Here is a 22,557-nt window from a genome sequence, read left to right as displayed (position 1 = left end):
GGGAGGGCTGGAGGACAACGGGAGGGAGAGTTGTTGAGCCCCAGATGACAGAGATCAGCTTGGCAGGGAACAAAGGTGCTCACCAGCGCCATCTCCCTTGCCCATCCCACAGCCAAAATCCCAAAGGGAACCGCCAACACCCAACGCTGTGCTTTTGCAGACCCATCCCTCCAGCGGTGGGTCTGACTCACTCCCGGTGCCTCGGGGCCCCTCCTGAAGTAGATCACCGAAGGAAAAGCCAGCTGAGCTTGCCCCTCCTGCCTCCGTGCACCTTACCAATCCACCCCAGCTAATACACCAGATCCCCAGCACCACAAGCCTGGCAGTGTGCAAGTAGCCCAGATGGGCCATGCGACCCCACAGTGAATCCCACCCCTAGGAGAGGGGAAGAGAAGGCACACACCAGTCTGACTGTGGCCCCAGCGGTGGGCTGGGGGCAGACATCAGGTCTGACTGCGGCCCTGCCCACCAACGCAAGTTATTCAAGACAGCACAGGGGAAGTGCCCCGCAGTTCCACACCACTCCAGGGACTGTCCAAAATGATGAAACGGAAGAATTCCCCTCAAAAGAATCTCCAGGAAATAACGACAGCTAATGAACTGATCAAAAAGGATTTAAACAATATAACAGAAAGTGAATTTAGAATAATAGTCATAAAATTAATCGCTGGGCTTGAAAACAGTATACAGGACAGCAGAGAATCTATTGCAGAGATCAAGGGACTAAGGAACAGCCAGGAGGAGCTAAAAAATGCTATCAATGATCTGCAAAATAAAATGGAGACAACCATGGCTAGGATTGAAGAGGCAGAGGAGAGAATAGATGAACTAGAAGACAAAATTATGGAAAAAGAAGAAGCTGAGAAAAAAGATTAAAAAATCCAGGAGCATGAAGGGAAAATTAGAGAACTAAGTGATGCACTAAAGAGAAATAATATACACATAATTGGTATTCCAGAGGAGAAAGAGAGAGGGAAAGGTGCTGAAGGCGTACTTGAAGAAATCATAGCTGAGAACTTCCCTGATCTGGGGAAGGAAAAAGGCATTGAAATCCAAGAGGCACAGAGAACTCCCTTCAGACATAACTTGAATCGATCTTCTGCACGACATATCATAGTGAAACTGGCAAAATACAAGGATAAAGAGAAAATTCTGAAAGCAGCTAGAGATAAACGTGCTCTAACATATAAAGGGAGACTCCTGACTGATGTCTCTACTGAAACTTGGCAGGTCAGAAAGGAATGGCAGGAGATCTTCAATGTGATGAACAGAAAAAATATGCAGCTGAGAATCCTTTATTGAGCAAGTCTGTCATTTAAAATAGAAGGAGAGATAAAGGTCTTCCCAAACAAAAACTGAAGGAATTTGTCACCACTAAACCAGCCCTACAAGAGATCCTAAGGGGGATCCTGTGAGACAAAGTACCAGAGACATTGCTACAAGCATGAAATCTATGGACACCACAATGACTCTAAACCCATAACTTTCTATAATAACACTGAATGTAAATGGACTAAATGCGCCAACCAAAAGACATAGGGTATCAGAATGGATAAAAAAACAAGACCCATCTATTTGCTGTCTACAAGAGACTCATTTTAGACCTGAGGACACCTTCAGATTCAGAGTGAGGGGATGAAGAGCTATTTATCATGCCACTGGAAGCCAAAAGAAAGCTGGAGTAGCCATACTTATATCAGACAAACTAGACTTTAAATTAAAGGCTGTAACAAGAGATGAAGAAGGGCATTATATAATAAACACAGGGTCTATCCATCAGGAAGAGCTAACAATTATAAATGTCTATGCACCGAATACGGGAGCCCCCAAATATATAAAACAATTACTCACAAACATAAGCAACCTTATTGATAAGAATGTGGTAATTGCAGGGGACTTTAACACCCCACTTACAGAAATGGATAGATCATCTAGACACATGGTCAATAAAGAAATAAGGGCCCTGAATGATACATTGATCAGATGGACTTGACAGATATATTTAGAACTCTGCATCCCAAAGCAACAGAATATACTTTCTTCTCAAGTGCCCATGGAACGTTCTCCAAGATAGATCATATACTGGGTCACAAAACAGCCCTTCATAAGTTTACAAGAATTGAAATCATACCATGCATACCTTCAGACCACAATGCTATGAAGCTTGAAATCAACCACAGGAAAAAGTCTGGAAAACCTCCAAAAGCATGGAGGTTAAAGAACACCATACTAAAGAATGAATGGGTCAACCAGGCAATTAGGGAAGAAATTAAAAAATATATGGAAACAAACGAAGATGAAAATACAACAATCCAAACGCTTTGGGACGCAGCGAAGGCAGTCCTGAGAGGAAAATACATTGCAATCCAGGCCTATCTCAAGAAACAAGAAAAATCCCAAATACAAAATCTAACAGCACACCTAAAGGAAATAGAAGCAGAACAGCAAAGGCAGCCTAAACCCAGCAGAAGAAGAGAAATAATAAAGATCAGAGCAGAAATAAACAATATAGAATCTAAAAAAACTGTAGAGCAGATCAAGGAAACCAAGAGTTGGTTTTTTGAAAAAATAAACAAAATTGATAAACCTCTAGCCAGGCTTCTCAAAAAGAAAAGGGAGATGACCCAAATAGATAAAATCATGAATGAAAATGGAATTATTACAACCAATCCCTCAGAGATACAAGCAATTATCAGGGAATACTATGAAAAATTATACGCCAACAAACTGGACAACCTGGAAGAAATGGACAAATTCCTAAACACCCACACACTTCCAAAACTCAATCAGGAGGAAATAGAAAGCTTGAACAGACCCATCACCAGTGAAGAAATTGAATCGGTTATCAAAAATCTCCCAACAAATAAGAGTCCAGGACCAGATGGCTTCCCAGGGGAGTTCTACCAGATGTTTAAAGCAGAGATAATACCTATCCTTCTCAAGCTATTCCAAAAAATAGAAAGGGAAGGAAAACTTCCAGACTCATTCTATGAAGCCAGTATGACTTTGATTCCTAAACCAGACAGAGACCCAGTAAAAAAAAGAGAACTACAGGCCAATATCCCTGATGAATATGGATGCAAAAATTCTCAATAAGATACTAGCAAATCGAATTCAACAGCATATAAAAAGAATTATTCACCATGATCAAGTTGGATTCATTCCTGGGATGCAGGGCTGGTTCAACACTTGCAAATCAATCAACATGATACATCACATTAATAAAAGAAAAGATAAGAACCATATGATCCTGTCAATCGATACAGAAAAAGCATTTGACAAAATTCAGCATCCTTTCTTAATAAAAACCCTCGAGAAAGTCAGGATAGAAGGAACATACTTAAACATCATAAAAGCCATTTATGAAAACTCCACAGCTAACATCATCCTCAATGGGGAAAAACTGAGAGCTTTTTCCCTGAGATCAGGAACACGACAGGGATGTCCACTCTCACTGCTGTTGTTTAACATACTGTTGGAAGTTCTAGCATCGGCAATCAGACAACAAAAGGAAATCAAAGGCATCAAAATTGGCAAAGATGAAGTTAAGCTTTCACTTTTTGCAGATGACATGATAATATACATGGAGAACCCAATAGACTCCACCAAAAGTCTGCTATAACACTGATACATGAATTCAGCAAAGTTGCAGGATACAAAATCAATGTACAGAAATCAGTTGCATCCTTATACACTAATAATGAAGCAACAGAAAGACAAAGAAACTGATCCCATTCACAATTGCACCAAGAAGCATAAAATACCTAGGAATAAATCTAACCAAAGATGTAAAAGATCTGTATGCTGAAAACTATAGAAAGCTTATGAAGGAAATTGAAGAAGATATAAAGAAATGGAAAAACATTTCCGTTTTCATGGGTTGGAAGAATAAATATTGTCAAAATGTCAATACTACCCAAAGCTATCTACACATTCAATGCAATCCCAATCAAAATTGCACCAGCATTCTTCTCAAAGCTAGAACAAGTAATCCTAAAATTCATATGGAACCACACAAAGCCCCAAATAGCCAAAGTAATTTTGAAGAAGAAGAAGACCAAAGCAGGAGGCATCACAATCCCAGACTTTAGCCTCTACTACAAAGCTGTCATCATCAAGACAGCATGGTATTGGCACAAAAACAGACACATAGACCAATGGAATAGAATAGAAACCCCAGAACTAGACCCACAAACGTATGGCCAACTCATCTTTGACAAAGCAGGAAAGAACATCCAATGGAAAAAAGACAGTCTCTTTAACAAATGGTGCTGGGAGAACTGGACACCAACATGCAGAAGGTTGAAACTAGACCACTTTCTCACACCATTCACAAAAATAAACTCAAAATGGATAAAGGACCTGAAGGTGAGACAGGAAACCATCAAAACCTTAGAGGAGAAAGCAGGAAAAGACCTCTCTGACCTCAGCCGTAGCAATCTCTTACTCGACACATCCCCAAAGGCAAGGGAATTAAAAGCAAAAGTGAATTACTGGGACCTCATGAAGATAAAAAGCTTCTGCACAGCAAAGGAAACAACCAACAAAACTAAAAGGCAACCAACGGAATGGGAAAAGATATTTGCAAATGACATATCGGACAAAGGGCTAGTATCCAAAATCTATAAAGAGCTCACCAAACTCCACACCCGAAAAACAAATAATCCAGGGAAGAAATGGCCAGAAAACATGAATAGACACTTCTCTAAAGAAGACATCCGGATGGCCAACAGGCACATGAAAAGATGCTCAACGTCGCTCCTCATCAGGGAAATACAAATCAAAACCACACTCAGATGTCACCTCACACCAGTCAGAGTCGCCAAAATGAACAAATCAGGAGACTATAGATGCTGGAGATGATGTGGAGAAACGGGAACCCTCTTGCACTGTTGGTGGGAATGCAAATTGGTGCAGCCACTCTGGAAAACACGTAAATCATGTATGATGAGTTCCCCAAGGCAGCAAAAGTGGTGGCAAACCAACAGTGCTTCTATGACCATGGTCATACCCTTGGGGGAGCTTCAAAGTTAGTGATGTGGGGAAAAGGTTGAGGGGCACTGTAGGACTTCACAGGGGACATAAGAAGAAATTATAAACTACTACAATGACTTCAGGAAGATTTATCTGCATGTTTATAGCTCTTGCCGTTAAATTTTCCCACTTATTTCCATATGGTTTGTGTTTCTCCCTTTAACTCTAAGAAATTCAATTAACGTTAAAAGCTATCCCAGGTTTTGAAACAAACATTATCTCAGCCTGAACTCAGCCATAGCTCCCCAAGCAACTGCTTCCCAAGTGTAGGAATCTCAAATACAACGAAGCTTCGTACCCACTGTACCCTCCAGGCAGGAACCCTTGAACTATAGAGACCTGTGCACTTTGTCAGTGACACCTGTGGGGAAACTCAGATGAACCTCTGAACACCTCACGCTTACCATCCTGTCCATCTCTTCGATTTTGATGGGGCCTGTGGCATCCTTCATTCCAGGTGGAAGGTGTTTGTCTTAAGGAAAGATTCTGGAACTTATGGAATTTGACAGCTGATGGAGAGATTTCCTCTATCATGCTCTCAAAATTTTGGTTCTAAGAACAATGCCTCTGCTGGAGGCACTTTTTTCTTGCCCAGAGCCCATTTCCTACACTTCCGGGGTCATGTAACATTCTCTGTAAGAGCAGCCCCTTCTCAAAACAGAGTTTATTCACATTTTAGAGTTCTATCGTCAGTCATAGGGCTTCTTTAGGAGCAGTGCTAATTGTCACCATGTCCCCCTCCTGCTCCATCTCAGAGCTCCACTCTGTTGAATGTGTGATCAGATGAAACAACTATGCCAACCAGAGCAGGATTCACAAAAGGTCACTGATAAAACTTGTACTGATTTTCGGCTAGGCCTCAACATTTACTAGGACCATACAGTTTAAGAAAGAAGCCTCACTCTAAATCCCAGGTAGAACCACAGAACTTCAAAATTACTTCACTCTCTAAACATTTCCATGCCAATCAAAGAAGCTGAAACACTGAATTCTCCTTTACTCCACACTCTGTAGAGCCACGCTGTTACTCAGGATCCTGGTTCTCTGCCTCCTCCCCACTACTGCCCAGTTTGGGGTAATTTGGCTATTAATTCCTCAAACAAGAGGTAGGAAGAAAGAAGGCGAGAGTTTAAAATTCACAAACAGTAAACTGCGTGGTATGAACATCCTTTATAAAATCTCCATAGCTCTTACGGTATAGAAGTTGATACTGCTTCAACATACTTGAAAACTCTGCATGTTTAGCCCCATGGTATATGCCTCTGCCATCTCCCTCCTCAACAACACAGATACCAAGATCAAGTATGAATGATACTTCCTTCGAGAAAACTGCTTCTACTTTCTGTAGTTCGTCCTTCAGCCTCATTGCTCTGACAGAACTCTGTTTGGTATCGACCGTGCTCTAGCAGTCGGCATACTATATCTTAGTATTTTCCAGGCATGTCTTGCCAGCTAGTCTGTGAGTGCTCATGCACAGGGATCTGTCTAATGCATCTTTATATCCACACAAGACACGGTGTTTCATACACAGGTAACAGAGTTTTCTTGAATGAATGAATGAATGAATGAATGAATGAATGAATGACTTTCATTCACCAGTTTACCACTTTTGACCAACCGTTGCCTTGTCCACTAAGTAAGCCTCTTTACAAGTTTACCCCTTTCATTTTTTTCTTACAAGCATCTGGATACTGCTTCTTACCTCCTTACTCCATTTTAGATAGACAGTGTCCCGACACCTTACATTTCCATTCAGACTCAAAGAAGGAGAGGAAGCTGGCAGGAGAGGCAAAGGAAATAGAGAACTCAGTTCCATGACGGGAGCCACGTAATTTGGAGTACAGCTATAACCCAGGCCTTAGAAAGCGTTTAAAATTTTTCTAAGGCTTACGTTTTGAAATGCCCCTCATAAGGGAAAGAAACAATCCTTGCAAATATTTACCACAAAGAATGTAAATATTAAAATGTGGAAACCATATAGTAATAATAACTAACATTTATTGAGTACTAACTCTGGGTTAGCTACTTTTGAAATAATTGTAATTGTACCGTAGCTTTATAAGCGTTCCTGACATCTGGTAGGTCAAGTTTCTCTTCTTCCTGTTCTTCAGGAGTATTGTGGCTCTATTTTTCGTTTATGGCCCTTCCATGTAAATTTTGCAGTCAGCTTTTCCACGTTCTACCAAAAAAGAAAAAAATCCCTACTGATATTTTAATTGGAATTGCATTGACTTTATACATTAATTTGGAAAGAATCAATGGTCCAAGATATTAAATCTTCTACCAAATCAACACAGTATAGTTCTCCATTTATTTAGATCTTCTTTAATATCTTTCTATAAAGTTTTAAATTTTACTTCATAAAGATTATGTACACCTTTTGGTAGATTTATTCATAAGTACCATTTTTTATTGCTATCATAAATGAGATATTCTTCCTCCTGCTACATTTTCAACTTGATGGTAAATACTTTTTGTAATAACATGATATCCAACCACCTTCTTACTAATTCTTTAAGAAGCCTATAGATTCTTTTAACTTGCTGGGTAGAGAATCATATTATCTGCGAATAATGACTAATCTGCTTCTTAATTATTTCTTGCCTTACTATAAATCCAATAAAATGTTAATGAAAACTGGCAATAGTGGGTGCTCTTGCCTTTTCTGGATCTTAAAAAGAATGCTTCCAAGATTTCATCATTAAGAATAATGTTCACTGTATAGTTCTGGGTTTTTTTGTTTGTTTAATGCCCTTTATCTGATTAAGGGAATGTCCCCCAATATTCAGCTTCAATATTAAGGGAATGTCCTCCAATATTCAGATTTCTTTTTAAAAATCATAGGTTTTGAATTGGTCAAAAAATTTTTCTGCATCTATTGGATTTTTTTCTCATTTAATCTCTTGATATAATTAATGGCATTTATAAATATTTTAACATTAATTTTTAGAATTTTTACACCAACGTTCAAGAATGAGACTGGCCAATAATTTTCCTTTTTGTACTATAATTGCCGAATTTGGGTGTTAAGTTTATGTAAGGTTCACAGAATGAGTAGGGAGGTATTGTCTCTTTTTCTATATTCTAGAAGCATTAGTATAAGGCTGCAATAATTTATTCATTAAAGTTTGATAAAAAATATCTGGGCCTGGTATCTTTTCTGGGAAGATTTTAACTACTTATTTAGATTACTTTTTCTGCTTGCTTCCTTCTGATGAGTTTGAAATTATAAAATTTGTTTCTATTCTTTTAGTCCCTGCCTTTTTAAAAATCATTTTAATGTTTATTTAGTTTGAGAGAGAGAGAGCCTGTGCAAGCAAGCAGGGGAGAGGCAGAGAGACATAGAGAGGAGAGAATCCCAAACAGGCTCCATGCTGTCAACGCAGAGCCTGACGCTGGGCTCTAGCTCAGAAGCCCTGAGATCATGAGCTGAGCCAACACCAAGAGTCAGACGCTTAACTGACTGAGTCACCCAGGCACCCCAGTAGTTACCTTTATAATTTTAAAATCTCATTCTTATTTTTATCAAAGATACGTGTAGACATAGCTTAGAGGCAAATAATTTTTTGAGTCAAACGCAGCCTCATTTCCTGATCCCCAGAGGTAAATACTTCCAATGTTTTCAATGAATCTTGTACTATTTATGTCCATGTCTCTACGTAACATGCTTCCATTGCTACTTCTTGATTTTTCTGTTTCAGGCATCGTCTATTGCCTTCCCATTCTGGAAAACAAAGATTTAACACACTTTCACACATACCCCATCTCCTCTTACAAGCTACCACACACGCACAAACACCATCCCTCAATCTGCACAACATAGTTATTTGAATTTGAGATAGGGACAGCTGTTTTGCACACACTCAGTACCTACCCTTCAGTATTTATAAGTTTAACCATACCCCACTCACAGCTGAGTCTGCCCCTTGCCAGCCCAGAAGTCATGAATCATCCTACCCACAGGAAACCTTCAGATAGAGAAGGAAGCTGGAAGGCCAGCCACTCGGTGGAAAATCTTTCGTCCACTTCTCCTTTGATAGCCTCACCTCCCCCCACTTCCAGGACCCGCCTGGTGACACCGGAGCTTTCAGAGCATTCCTCAACAGGTTGCTCCTCAGCTTTCTCCATCTGGATGCACATGATGCCATTTATTTCTTCCAGGTACACATTGCACTTCTGAGAGTGTCTTGCTTTCCTTTTTATGTGAGTGCATATGTTATTTCTTTAAGCAATTTTGTACATAATTAATTTATATTCTGCATCTGGTAATTCTAAATCTGAAGCTCTTAGGAATCTAAACCATTTTTCATTGTCTCTGCTGACTCCTCCTGCAGCTTGGGGGTTAGCTTTCCCAGGCTGTCTGAGACAATTATCACTCATCCACCTGTTTTCCTAAATGAGCTTTTCACATTTGGCTGCCATTGTCTCCTCACTTGGGTCTACAGACTTCTTTCTTTTAAAAATATCCATTTGTTGCCATGCTTGTGATTTGGGGAAGGGAGTGAAAATAAATGCATACATGCAATCCATAATGTTTAACTGGATATTCCCCATTCTTAAAACGTTTCCTTCATATTTAAGTTAAATTCTAAAGCTATTCAGTGCCCTAACCCTCCCTTGAACACCCTTCCCAATTCACATGCTATGGTCACCTCTTCCAGTCTACATGCCACCATCCCATCTAATTTAACTCTAATGTTTTAATCCCCAACAAATAAGACATTATTATTTTATACACATAAGATTTGTTAGATTCCCAGTTTCTTTGTTCACTAGACCTTCTTCTATTTCAGACCTTACTTCTGGAGATTCTTCTCATTCCTTTGGACTAGCAGTCTCAAAGTGTGCTTCATGGTTCCAAGACCCTCTTAGGAGGAGTCCAACAAGGTGAAACTACTTTCATAACAATAGTAAGGTGTTATTTGTCTTATTCACTGCATTGACACACACCTTAATGGTGCGAAAGCAATGGTGGGTAAAATTGCTGTTACCTTAGCACAAATCAAGGCAGTGGACCAAACTATGCAAGGAATCGTGTTCTTCTCTGTCACCCACTCATAGTAAATTTTCTGAAATGCTAGTTCCCTTAACGGTATACTTGGTGAAGCAGAAAAAAAACATATTAATTTTTTTAAATCTTGGCCCTTACACAATGTCTTTTTAATATTCTCTGTGACCAAATGGGAAGTACAAAAAGCACTTCTGCTGAATACCGAAGTATGATGGTTGTCTCAAGGAAAACACTTGTGTGATTGAGTTGCAAGCTGACGTAACCACTTTTTTCATGGAACACCATCTTTACTTAAAAGAATGACTGACAGATGAACTATGGCTATTCAGACTTGGATAATTGGCAGACATTTTCTTAAAATTGAATGAACTAAGCCTGTTACCTCAAGGAAAACAACTGACAGAATTTGTTGCCAATGACAAAATTCAAGTTTTCAAGGAAAAGTAGAATTTTAGAAAACTTATATTTCCCACCATGAACTTGACAGCTTCTCAATACATGGGCTTTTCTAATAAGATCCGCGCAGATATTATTAATGAATGTGACTTTCATATCAATGTTTGGAAGTCCTGCATTACTCAACGAACCAGTATTTTCCAAATTACCAGTCCATGATGTGACAAAATCATACATGGGTAAAAGATCCATCTAAAGTTGAAGATAGGCAAATAAACTTTAATGTAACAAAATGCAACACGTTTATTGATATGGCTTTCAAATTCCACATGGCAACTAACCATTAGGAAACTGCCATTTGTTGAATTTTGGTACAATACCAAAAATAATATCCTCCATTATCTGAAAAAGCTATTAAAATACTTCTCCCTTTTGCATCTACACATATGTACGAGGACAGATTTTCTTCATATATTTCAACCAAAACAACATACAGCAACAGAATGAGCGCAGAAGCAGATATGAGAATCTAGCTGTCTTCTAATTACCCAGACAATAAAGATTGTCAAAAATGTAAAACAATTTCTCCGTTTTTGTGTATGAAAATAAGTTATTCTTTATTAAGTAATTTATGTTAACATCAAATGAGCTTTTTTAAAAAATAAATTTTCATTTCAATTTTAACTTCTAATATAAATACAAATAGATATAACCCACGTACACAAAAGATCTTTGGGGTCGTCAATAATTTTTAAGAATGTAAAGGAATTTTGAGACCAAAGTGTTTGCTTTAGGGGGTCCCTGGGCGGCTCAGTCCGTTGAGTGTCTGACTTTTGGCTCTGGTCATGATCTTGCAGTTGGTGAGTTCAAGCCCCACGTTGCGCTCACTGCTATCAGCATGAAGCCGCTTCAGATCCTCTGCCCCCCCCTTCTCTGCCCCTCCCCCACTGGCACGCTCTATCTCAAAAATAAACAAACATTAAAACAAACAAAAATGTTTGCTTTAGCAGTTCATTCGTTGAGGGCCTATTGGTGATAAACTCTCATACCTTCCATCACCATGTCTTTCTGTGCTGCATTCTAGGTAATTTCTTTCAATCCATCTATCAATGATTATCTCTTCAATCGTTTGATTTGCTGTTTAACCAACTCAGTAATTTTTCAAAACTTAACAATTATATTTTCCCATTTTGAAATTTGTTCTTTGGTTTCTTTTCAAATCTTCCCGCTTCCTGTGAATAGTTCCTTGTTGCTTTCTCATTTCTGTGGGATACCCGGTTATTTCCTTAAACGTTTCATATACAATCATTTGATATTTTATATCTCATTATTCTGAAGTCTGAATTTATTAGGACTCTAAATCCTTCGTTTATTGTTTCTGCTGACTCTTCTCATGGTGAGACAGAGGCTTTCTCTTCTGTCATTTTGGTGACCTTTGACTGTGAGTTTATATTTGGTAGATATTAATCTATAGGAATCTCGAGGGCCAACTGAGGTCACCCTCCTCCAGAGCAGGTTTTCCCTTGCTTTTGCTGGGGGTCACGGAGCACTAGACCTGGAGCTGCCTTATCTCCCTTCCAGGGTCTAAACTAAAATAGAAGTCTCAGGGCACCTGGGTGGCTCACGTTGGTTAAGAGTCCAGCTCTTGATTTCAGCTCAGGTCATGGTCCCATGGTCCTATGCTTTGGATTCTCTCTCTCCTCTCTCTGCCACTCCCCCAGCTCGCAGGTGCACTCTCTCTCTCCCTCTCTCTCTCTCAAAAATAAACAAACATATTTTAAAAAATAAAATAAAATAAAAGTCTCATGTTCCATTCACTCACCTTCATTGGGCACAAGGCTTAGTCTCCTGATTGCATTTCCTTACTGCTCACTGCATCTGTTACTCAAATTTCAACAAACGATTCTTTTTTCTACACTGTTAGATATTTCCCTCATTTCCTACAAACAGCGCTGCATTTGAAATCACGATGTTACTCAAGCACATGTACATCATAATGTAATCAAAACACAACTTTATTTTTGCCTCTCACTGTTCCATTAGGCTTTATTTAGCAGGGGTAATGTTTCCCTACGCCTGGAAGAAAAACAGTCTTGATTCAGAAACTAGAATGTCCAATTCTGTATAATAATTATAACTATGGGCTTGATTTAGCAGTAAATCTCCTCCTCTCCCAGCTCCGTCCTGCTTCAAGCTGAAAGCCCACAATGAGAAAGACAGGCTGATTGGCTTCTTCCCTAATTCACTGCCTTCGGCTTCTCTTCCTTCCTCTTCCCTCTCCCGAGCTGATGTGTTGATGTCTTCAGGGTCAAAGCAGGAGGATGGCAAAGAGACATGGGACAAATATTCTTACTTGAATTGATACCCTCATGAGTTGAGGATTAATGAGCTCTTCAGAGCTTACTGTATCGATGGACAGCTTTCTCTCACAATGTCTAGCCCCAAATGGGTGCCTTAATAACCTCAGTGGCCATTCATAATCCCTCCCAACCCCGCCCTTAGTCTTTGTACACCAGTGGTATTTAACCAGCCTCTATCTTCTGATATCTTCTCACCCATTGCAGATGGGAGGTTCTTTTTTTTTTTTTTTTTTTTAATTTTTTTTTCAACGTTTTTTATTTATTTTTGGGACAGAGAGAGACAGAGCATGAACGGGGGAAGGGCAGAGAGAGAGGGAGACACAGAATCGGAAACAGGCTCCAGGCTCTGAGCCATCAGCCCAGAGCCCGACGCGGGGCTCGAACTCCCGGACCGCGAGATTGTGACCTGGCTGAAGTCGGACGCTTAACCGACTGCGCCACCCAGGCGCCCCAACAGATGGGAGGTTCTAAGAGAAACCACACTGGCTTTTTCACCCAAGTGCCCACATATCATATCTTGTCTCTAAATCCATAAAGACAGCTTTTTCAAAAAAAAAAAAAATTCAAAGCCAATCCCTCCCGATGTCTGCCACAGGGTGGTTGATCAGCCCTTCTCTTGTCCTCTAGATTTCTGACACCAGAATCAGACTCCAGCCCACATATATCAAAGCTCTGCAGATGGTGCCGTGGAAGTCTCCCTGGACCTGAGATGAAGAAGGAATATCTCCCTCTGTGTGGGGAGAAGCTGTGGGATTTATCGCACGGTTTTCTCCAAAGATATCCTCCCCACTGATCCTTTCCTCTCCCATGCAGTGACCTTTGCATGTCCTTAATCTACTGCCTCATCGACACGGTTCTCAGAATGTTCTCTCTTTGGTATCTATCATATTGGCGCTTCAGTCAAAACTCAGGGGGAAGAATTTTGGCCCAACATTCTGTTACTCATCAGTAAGTATGTTTTATCCAGGAACTAGCTGAGTATTTAGTTCACCAAACTGGAGGAAGCAGAAGCATATTCTAATAAACTTAAGTAACTCATTTAAATGTTGTAAATGCATGATAAAATGCCTTAAAAATAAAACTGCAACATTTACTCATACACTGAAGGTCCTGAGCTGTGAAGAACAGTGTAGTCACAGCCACAAATCAATGTCATTTCTGGAAAATAATGATCAAGTATACTATAGTAAAGGACCTGCCTTCTTCATTAGGCAACGTGCTCCATGTACCCCGTTACATGACTAAGTCTCAACCCGCTTTTACCTCATTTGGATGCACATGAGGCTATTTATTCCTCCAGATACACATTGCATAATTATTTTCCGCTCTAGTAAATGAATAGCTTAATTAGCTCCTTAATTTGATTTTAAGAGCCGAAAAATATAAGTGATAGGACATTCTTTGTAAAAAAATATTCTAAATAATCACACTTTGTGACTAGTCCTTAAATGTGCAAACTGTACAAAAAGAATACGAAAAAAAAAAAACAGAAAAAAGCAACCTCTACTAAAAGCTGTTTTTGACAATTAAGAGGATTTCTTTTGTTTACATTAGAGGAGAAATAGTACAAAAGTAACTGAATACATGCCAGAATAATTAGCAGCTCTTGGCTCATTTAAATTATGTGCACATTGCCATTTTAATGCATTTTTTAAACACCCACTTGCAATTCTATTTTATTCTTGGAAGAAAATTTATGACTTTCCACTAGGTATGACTAGTAAAACCAAATTTGTGTCCTGTTTTCTTGGAAAACATATATCTTCCTGGCTTTATAGAGCCACTTTTAATAATAATTAAAAACATAAAATAATAATAATTGTACTTTGGACGTATACAGTACTTCTGCATGAAAACTGGAAGCATTCTTTCATGTAAGATAAATACCTCTGTAAAAATATCATGTTGTTTCTTCATGCTTACTATATAACATGTTCTAAAGATAATCTAATATTAATAATGAAAGGATTAAGACTGTGATTTTCTTTTTTCAGGAAAATATCTCAGTGAGCTCACTAAAAACAAATTCAGGTCATGAATTTTACATATTTTCTTCTAAATTTAAGGTCCCTGATGATTAGTCACAAAGTAGTGATTAGCAAGAAATGCATGCATAAGCATGCTTCATGTCCTAGGAGATAAAAACAGGGAACAAAGAGAAGAGATAGCTACTTCTCCTTTTGAAGACATAAATGCAGAAAATTTGGTCATAAGGACACCAGACCCACTGGTTCAAAAGCTATAATCCAGACCAACAAAAGCTTTGTCAGTAAGTGTTACAGCATATATAGCTCAGCTTAAATATCATGAATATGCCTCACTCAGACTTCAGAATACGTGCAAAACATTGACACAACCCGCACACTTTTATCCTGTGCCTGGTCTGCTCAGGCCCCAACCAGAGGCCGTGTGAAACCACAAAAGTGAAGGTAGCCACGACACATCCTGAGCCCTCCGGAGGCTCCCAGCTTATTGAGAGATATGACCGGTGCATAGGTAATTATATCAAGGCAAAGAGTTGGAAATTCTCAGAATCAGAAGAATCAGATGGAGTACTGAGGAAATTCACATAAGGGAGCTATTACTTCTGCATGGAGGGACTGAAGAAAGCAAACTCAGCCCTCAACCATATGGCCAAGTAAAGCCATGAAAGTGTATGGGCTGCAAGAGGGGCCCTTTCAGGCTAACGTAAGCATGTGTCACACTCAGTCACTGGACAGGAATGCAGTCCCATTTCACCAATGTTTGCATAAGCTATTCAAAGACTAAATAAAGGTACACATATCAGAGAATTGTCCATAAGCCAAAAAGAATGAGGCAAGGTCAGAAAACATGAGCAGGTGATCCAAAGAGACAAAAAGCAAGGATTCTGTTCAAGTAATTAGCCTGACACATGTATTTTTACACTGGGCCCTTTTAATTCTAGATCCAAGGCTTAAATAGGATATTTTAGAAGCTGTGATCTGGCCATTGGGCATTAGGGAGCTATCATGGGAGGCAGGAGCACGCATGTCATGTGACATGTCCATGGCCAGTCAGACGCTGAGAATGAAAAACAAGCACACGTGTGGAGCCCACAAGTGGGTAGAGAAGACACGCCACGCTGTTAGCCCAAAAAGACCAAAGTTTTCCACTTTCCATTAGAATATTCGCTTCTGTCTTTGCTTTGAAAGAAGAAAAACTAATTATAACAGTGCCATTTTTATTTTTGGAGCCTTATTCCCTTCATTTGATGATCTACAATCAAGCTACAATTGTGGAGACCAGATATATCACCAAGGGGTCCTTGAAATTATGCATTCATCATTTCCAAGATACGTGTGCAGCAAGAACATTCATATTATTTGATCGTATTTTTGACAACCAAATAACATGTATAACATATATTCTTTAAAACTAATAATTTTTGCAAAAGTATATAAACATCTGATTATATTTTAAAATCTCTCTTCCAGCACATGTAGCAACTAGTTCGTGAGCTGATTTAATTTGACATGTGAAAATTAATCAACATCCTATCTTTGATCCATGCATGTAATTTCATCGATTTCAGTGGAATCTATCTTCAAGGGGCAAGGATAGAATCACTCCATAATTATCTCTACCAATCCAGTCGCTAGAGTTATTACAAAAGCCACTTCACTTTCCATATTGACTTTTGGAAACTCAAAGTACATATATTATATTCTAGTGAATTTGTTCCTTCCATATGCAGAGTATGAAATCCATCATGAAATCTGTAATATAAAATTACCAGAACAAAAATGTTTCTGAATTGATGAGAGTGAACGTTTCTGAATATTTCAGAGGGAGATACAATTTTACATTTACTTCTTCAGTATATAATCTAGGATGGAGAGAAAGGCCCTCCATGGGCCTCTTATTACCATTTAGCAATAATACCAATAATCCTTGTTTTTGTCCCATCCTTCAGAATGCTGCTCTTTACCTTTTACAAATACCTCCCTAATTCCTTTCCAAAATTCACTCTCTTCCTTGCCTCAGCAGTACTCCCCAGCCATAGTCCAACAATATAATATGGAACTTAATTAGAAACTTAGCCCTGAAAAAGGCACTTCGTGCTTCTGAAACTAGAAGATGTAATGAAATAGCTAATACCGAGAGCATTAAACCAGTTCACAGAGCTCTTTTCTGTATAAGGCATCAGTTAAAATTACTCAAGCCCACAACAAATAAATTGAGTAAGAAAGATGTCACAGTATCTGTTTTCATTATCTTTCTTCAAAAGAACTACAAATTCAGGTATTCTTTTTTTTTTTTTCTTTTTCCCCTTGAAGCTCCAGTTTAATTCTCTTCTGAGGTAGTGTCTTTTATTATTTTTGTTAATCGAAGTAAGGAATTAAGGAATTTCTTTCTTTCTTTCTTTCTTTTTTTGATGTTCACATGAAAAAGAGCCCAGAGCTCTGCCCAGGGGAATCAGAAACATTTTACGTTTGTTTTGCTGTTAAAACCTGCACAGTTTATCTGCAAAGACGATGTCTATTTTCACATCCGTTGACAGTCTTACTAAGTAAGTGATACCATGAATACAATCTTCAGGAGCCAAAAAACTAAAATCAGAACATATCACCCAATTTTTTCTATTAAAAGCATTTACTCCTTCTAAACAAATTAACTCAAAATGGATCATGGCTTTAAATGGAAAACATAAAACTATAATTAGAAACAAAAAAATATATACAAAAACTTTGGGTCTCAGAACAGGCAAAAATTTCTTAGACTTGACCCAAAAAGCATAATCCATTAAAGGAAAACTCGATAAATTGGACCTCATCAGATTGAGGACTTTTGCTTTGCAAAGGACTGTGAAGAGGATGAAAAGCAAGCTACAAATGGGAAGAAAATGTTTGCAAACCACATGTCCCACAAAAGACTAAGATCTAAAAAATATAAAGAATTCTCTGAATTCAACAGTCAAAAAAAAGTAACAATCCTTTAGAAAATGAGCAGAGGCATCTGAGGGTCTCAGGCGGTTAAGCATCTGACTCTTGATTTTGGCTCAGGTCATGATTTCAAGGTTAGTGAGTTGGAGCCCCCTGTCAGGCTCTGCACTGACAGCACGGAGCCTGCTTGGGATTCTCTCTCTCCTCTCTCTCTGCTCCTCCCTCTCTCTCTCTCTCAAAATAAATAAATAAACTTTAAAAAAATGGGGAAAATCTGAATATCTGGGTTATGATATTGTACTATAGTTTTGCAAGAGGCTACCATTGGGGGAAAGTGAGTACATGATACGTGGGATTTCTCTGCATTATTTCTTGCAACTCATGGGAATCTCCAATTATCTCAATAAATATTCAATTAAAAAAGGCATTCTTTACTATCAGCATACTAAAATAGTATCTTCCTCTTTAACAGGAGTTTTACGTCCCTCACGCAACCGAATACTGTTAGCATTTTAGAAGTACTCTTATAACTATTACAAATAGTTACATGTTGGTACATAATTTTTTAAGTCATAGAAGAAAACTACCCTTAAGTCAGATATGATTCACTACTCTAAATATTTGCTTTTATTTTTGCCATGTATACATTTCAGCATGCCCTCCTCTAATAAACCCTTCCTATCTTCTACCACAAGTAGAATGGTGGCTAAAGCTTCAGTCTTTAAAACACAATTATCTGGGTCAAACCCAAGTTTCACATAAATTTATGATTTATGTGTGCTTAACTTCTCCATGACCCAGGTTCCTCCACTGAGAAATGGAATGAAAAGTAATACTAACCTAAAAGGGTCATCATGACAATTGAATGAGTTCACATGTGCATATAAAGACTTGACCTAGAACCTTATACAGAGAAAATGCTCAATAAATATTACTTACTATTCCAGTACACACATTATTCCTGCTGTTTTATCACCGTCAGGGTGACTATGGCCACACACAGATGGGATTCACAAACCTAAGGGGAGAAACTACGGTGAAGGCCATGCCATATGAGGGAGTATCCATTCTTGTGATGATATGAATGGCGCCCTTTGTTGGCAGCTGAATGACTTACTCTGGAAATCTCTTTATGCTCTGTACTAAAAAGCCACTTTGCTCTGTTTCTCTCTTGATGTCCACGCTCCCACAGTCCTGTGACACAAACTCATCTCTTTGATTAAACTGAATTCAGGGTACCTGTAAATAGTAACAGATTGTGTTTCCATGTTTTGTTTGTAGCCTGATTTTTTTTTTTTTTTGAACGTAGACGAGATGGCTTAGGTTTGTAATGACAGAAAAGGCAAAAAGTTGTAACTTTAAAAAATTGGGGTAAAAAAATAGGTTTCATAAAATTTACCACTTGAATCATTTTTGAGTCTACAGTTGAGTAGCGTTAACCATATTCACTTTTTTGTGCAACAGATATCCAGAACTTTTCATCTTGCAAAACTAAAACTCTATACCCATTAAAGAAAAAAAAAAAATTCCCTGTTTCCCTTTCCCCCAGCCCCTGGCAACCACCATTTTACTTTCTGTTTCTATGAGTTTGACTACGCTAGACACATCGTAAGTAAAATCACAAGGTAAATGTCTTTTTGTGACTGGCTTATTTCGCTTAACATAATGTCCTCAAGCTTCATCCATGTCGTTCCTTCCTTTTTAAGGCTAAATGATAGGATAATATTCCATATCCACGGTACATTTTCTTTATCCATTGACCCATTGATGAACATTTAGATTGCTTCCATCTCTTGGCTATTGTGCATAATGTCACTGTGAACATGTAAATACACGTCTCTGAGACCCTTCCTTGAATTCTTTTTTTTTTTTTTCTGCTTAAAATTCTTTTGGATATATACCCAAAAGTGAGATTGCTGGATCATGTGGTAGTTCGATTTAAAAATTTTTGAGGACCTGTTATACTGTTTTCCATAGTGGTTCCACCATTTTACAATCCCACCAACACTGTATATGGTCGCCCACGCTTGCTTTTTTCTGGTTTTTTGAGAGCAGCCACCCCAATGGGCATGAGGTGATATCTCACTGTGGTATTTGTATTTCTCTTATGACTAGTGATGTACTGCATCTTTTCATGTTTGTTGGTCATCTGTATGTCATCTTTGGAGAAAGGTCTTTTCAAGCACTTTGCCTACTTTTTAATTGGGTTATTTGGTTTTTGTTGAGTTGTAGGACTTCTTTGTGTGTTCTAGATATTAAAAGAATGCAACTTTGAAGGTAGAAATAAATGGGAGTGAATTTTTAAAAATATTATGAGTTAATAAATATTATAATTAAGTATGTCAGCAGCTTGAATGGCTCTTACATGCAGCAAGGTTTGGGACAGAGTCTTAAAGCTTTCTTTGTTTCTCCCTCCAGCGCCTTATCAGCACTTTATATCCAGGACCTACTCTATGTTCTTTGTCAATGGCTTCTCTCTCCTCTCTATTGATCAAGCCAGAAACTCCACTTTTTTTTTTATCTCCTATTTCCAACCAGTTTTCAAATACTATCCACTTCATCCATGACTAGATAACCCTATAGAAATATTAAGTAACTTCTTAGGACAACAATGAAGGAAGGTCTCCAAGAGCATGAAAACAAACTTTGTTTGTTTTTAATTTTTTAATGTTTATTTATTTTTTAGAGAGAGACAGAGTGTGAGCAGGGAGGGGGCAGAGAAAGAGGGAGACGAGAATGTGAAACAGGCTCCTGATCTGTCAGCACAGAGCCCGATGTGGGGCTCGAACCCACAAACCATGAGATCATGACCTGAGCCAAAGTTGGACGGGTAACTGCCTCAGTCTCCCAAGCACCCCTGCTTTCTGAGTCATAATCAGAATTTGGGCACTTCTTCCACAACTTCTGGCAAGTTGCTAGGCTTTCTAGTATCATCCCAGCACAATTCCTGGTGCCAGATATGTGCGATTGTAAGTTAAAGATCTATCCTCAGCATCCGGCTACCATATTTCTGGTTCCTAAGTTAGCTTCAACCAGGAACAGTGAAAATGACACGATGTAAATGTACCATATCCAGTCAAATATCTCAGAACGCACTATGTGTCATCAGCATCCACCTTGTGTGCTGATAGAATTCGCTTCCTTACACTCTAAGTTTGAATCCTCCTACTACATGAAGCAATTTTACAGTCATCATGTTCAACCACTACCATGTGCAAATCCTTCTCTTTTTAGGTTCCTGGACCCAACTGCAATGTGGTGAGGGCCAGGTAGGCGCAGGGGTCTTCCACACCAACAAGCAATTCTTGGGACACCAATTGGGTGTCCATGAATTCAACTCATTTCTGACACTATTGGGGCACCTGGGTGGCTCAGTCAGTTAAGTGTCCACCTTCGGCTCAGGTCATGATCTCCCGGTTCGTGAATTGGTGCCCCATGTTGGGCTCTGTGCTGACAGCTCAGAGCCTGGAGCTTGCTTTGGATTCTGTGCCTCCCTCTCTCTCTGCCCCTCCCCCGCTCATGCTCTGTCTCTGCCTCTGTCTCAAAAGTAAACATTAAAAAATAAGAATTAAAAAATAAATTTAATTTAATTTAATTTAAAAAGCAATTCTGACACTATCTATCTCTAGATGGCATCAGATTCCATGAGGGCACCATCCCACAAGACACACACACACCCCAACTTCACACACCCCATCTGGGTAGCAAGCCCAGATTGTTACCTGGTTTCTGACCAAACCACTAGAGACTGGAGGTCTCCACACCCCCCTCCTTGTACTTCAGATTCAAATCACATTCCAGGTTGTTACTGTACTTCTGACTGACCGGCTATAAATCTGAGGTTCCCAAGACCCTTCCTTAGGTTTGACTAATTAAAGCAACTCACAGAACTCAGGAAACCCATTTACTCACTAGATTACCAACTTACTATAGAAGGATAAAACTCAGGAACAGCCAGATGGAAGAGATGCAGGGCAAGGTGCCGGGCGGGAGGGAGAGGGGGGGGGATGTACCTTCCAGGCACACTACTCTCCCCAATCTCCCCAAGTTCACCATCCTGGAAGTCCTCCGCACCTTTTTGGTTTTTATGGAGGCTTCATTACATAGCAACTGATAAAACTCAATCTCAAGTCCCTCTCCCTACCCCAGAGGTCAGGAGGGGCAAGAAGTTGCAACCCTCTAATCACATAGTTAGCTTCCCTGGTGCCAGCCCCCGTCCTTAGAAGCTTTCCAAAAATTGCCTCATTTGCATCAAAAAAGACCCCTGTATGTCCCTCAGCACCTAGGAAATTCTGAGGGTTTTAGGAGCTCTGTGCCAAAACAGGAACAAGGCCAAATATACTACATTTATTATTATAAACTACAACATCACACCTTCCAACGGCTGAGCAGTCAGTACTATCTCTACACTGTAACTAGATAAACTTAAGTCCTGGAAACCAGCATTATTTTCTCCAGTACCAATAGAGTCGAAGTTTCTTTCCTTTCAAATACAATGTTGTTCAAAAGAGCAGTTGGTCTTGGGGTGCTGGGGTGGCTCAGTCGATTAAGCATACGACTTTTGATTTTGGCTCAGGTCCTGATCTCACGGTTCGTGGGTTTGTGCCCCACATCGGCTCTGTGCTGGCAGCACAGAGCCTGCTTGGGGTTCTCTCTCTTTCTCCCTCTCTCTCTGACCCTCCCCTACTTGCACTGTCTCTGTCTCTCTGAAAATAAATTAAAAAAAAAAAAAAAAAGAGCAGTTTGTCTTATCTAGGAAGCCAGGTAACAAGGAAGGCCAAATCCCTGGATAGACTTAAGAATACAGGATAGCAAGGCAGCTACAAGTGTTGGAAGTACAGCTTCTCTCCCC

At 39.2% G+C, this 22,557-nt stretch overlaps 1 long non-coding RNA gene across 1 annotated transcript in view; it reads right to left on the bottom strand.

Moving 5' to 3' along the window:
• Window positions 1–6,736: 6,736 nt before the first annotated feature.
• Window positions 6,737–22,557, bottom strand: part of LOC121028389 (uncharacterized) — a 59,655-nt gene continuing 43,834 nt past the window's right edge. The window contains exons 6-7 of the long non-coding RNA XR_005789205.1: window positions 7,084–7,213; window positions 6,737–6,810 (exon numbers count right to left, since the gene is read on the bottom strand). This is a non-coding gene — a long non-coding RNA (uncharacterized LOC121028389). The remainder of the gene's footprint in view (window positions 6,811–7,083; window positions 7,214–22,557) is intronic.

This window comes from Herpailurus yagouaroundi, unplaced genomic scaffold (assembly GCF_014898765.1).
Source record: "Herpailurus yagouaroundi ecotype Mexico unplaced genomic scaffold, PumYag 100, whole genome shotgun sequence".
Taxonomy (NCBI): domain Eukaryota; kingdom Metazoa; phylum Chordata; class Mammalia; order Carnivora; family Felidae; genus Herpailurus; species Herpailurus yagouaroundi.
Note: the sequence above shows the minus strand (reverse complement) of the source record. Positions and strands in the feature narration are given on the sequence as shown.